This window comes from Pipistrellus kuhlii, unplaced genomic scaffold (assembly GCF_014108245.1).
Source record: "Pipistrellus kuhlii isolate mPipKuh1 unplaced genomic scaffold, mPipKuh1.p scaffold_m20_p_2, whole genome shotgun sequence".
In the NCBI taxonomy this organism is placed as follows: Eukaryota; Metazoa; Chordata; class Mammalia; order Chiroptera; family Vespertilionidae; genus Pipistrellus; species Pipistrellus kuhlii.
Window position 1 is genome coordinate 34,471,841 of NW_023425515.1, and position 1,753 is coordinate 34,473,593.

The 1,753-nt window shown below is 39.4% G+C and overlaps 1 long non-coding RNA gene across 1 annotated transcript; it reads left to right on the plus strand.

Annotated features, from left to right (window-relative positions):
• The first annotated feature begins 568 nt into the window (after window positions 1-568).
• On the plus strand, window positions 569-1,282 carry LOC123652608. Its single transcript, XR_006742047.1, has 2 exons — window positions 569-1,062; window positions 1,213-1,282. It is a non-coding gene; the product is annotated as an uncharacterized LOC123652608 (long non-coding RNA).
• The last annotated feature ends 471 nt before the right edge of the window (window positions 1,283-1,753 follow it).

Genomic DNA, 1,753 nt, shown 5'->3' on the forward strand with positions numbered 1-1,753 from the left:
TGGCCAACAGGAGAATTATAGACCCTTGCTCTTTTCCTCTCTCGCTCTCACACTGTCTTCTTCTCCTTTATATAGTTTATCATCCATAATTTCAGGATGTGTTTTGCTTCTTTAAGCTGTGTTATCTGTAGGCTTATGAGGTCACTCATGTGTGAATTCCTTTGTTAGTCGTCTCACCTTTTGCCTTGATGATAGAAAATTGATCAGGCCTAAAGTACAAGTTCAATAGACAACCCCCCAGGCCCTTTGTCTAGGAGAATAGCTACCATTGAAGGCCATGAGCAGGTTACTATTAATATGACAGCCTGCTCTATCTCCCACTGTAATTTATAATGAAATACCTAATCTCCATTATTTTGATCCAAGCAGGCGATCCCATGAAAAAGTCTTTTCATCCAGTTCCCAATGGCTGTTACATGAGAAATGGCAAACCAATAATTTTTGTCAAGTTTTTTAAGCCAACAGAAATGCTTTTCCACTGCTACAGTTTCAAAAGGCACAGATAAAGCTCATTCACTGAGATGAATGAAAAAGCCATCTGGGGTTTTTCTTTTTGACTTCCTTTCCTTTTCTCCATCCTTGTAATCAAATTTGAGCAAAATCAAATGGGGCTTTCTATGAAAGTACCTTTTGTTGATCTGAACGAGCTGGTAATTTACAAAATACCCTTCCTTTGTGAGGAAGGCTAGAGAAAAAAAAAAGAATCAGTAGCTTTTAAAGCTGGGCCTTAGTGGGACTCTAAATGCAATGAAAGCAGTCTGTGTTGAGAGATTGAAATGCATTTCAAAGCCAGGCCTGACTCGGGGTACAAGGAAGAACAGACCTGTGGGCATTTTGTAGGGAGAAAAATGTGAATGGGAAAGGGCGAAAGGGAGAGAAACAAGGGGGGAAATCTGGAGAATACGTGAAAGTAGCTGTGATTTTGGAGATCCATTCGTCTTACTGAAATTGGGTACGGAAGCAGTGATACCGAAGTCGGATGTTTGCTCTATCAGGATGCTCAACACTTTGAGCCTTTAAAGTTTGGAGCTGCGTGGGTTTGTGGAGAAGTCGGCTCATGATGTGTGTGATGTTTTTTCTCCAACTTTGTCTTCCCTCCTTTGCTTTGGGATCTTTTGGGAAGTATCTCAAGAAAACACGAAGCTGCTAATTATCAGACAATTAATAAATGCTGTTTCTCCCCCCCCCCCCTTTTTTTTTTGCCTCTGCTAGATTTCCTCGTGGCAGCGACTCTCCTTCACCTCTTTGAATTCAGAAGGATGGCATAGACATCGTAACAACAGTAAGTAATGTGTGATATTTTCTTTAATCCCTGCAAGAGTTTGGAATCATGCATGGCTAGAAGGAAAACGGGTTTTGAGCAGCATCTGCATTGTTTTGATGTGAATCACTTTTGGTTTGATTCAATTGCTTATCAGAACGTTACTATCATGGTAATGAGTGTGTTTCTCACTACCGCTGCGTATTCTGTGATGGCTAAGTATTATGTAGCATATAATGTATGTATGCTTAGCACAATGGTTTAAGAAACAATGCAAACATTGCAGGGACCGTCTTTGGAAATGTTAAGTTTTCTTGTTTCACACAGTCTTCTTTGCACATTTATAATTTGGATTCCGAGCAATCATGTTTTCTGAGGACCTTTGTATTTGTGCTTGAAATAAAATGCTCTTAGAAATCACAAGAGCTTATTTACTCAAAATAAATATCCACAGAATGGCAAAAGTTGTTTTGAGATTATAAAGCAACCAAA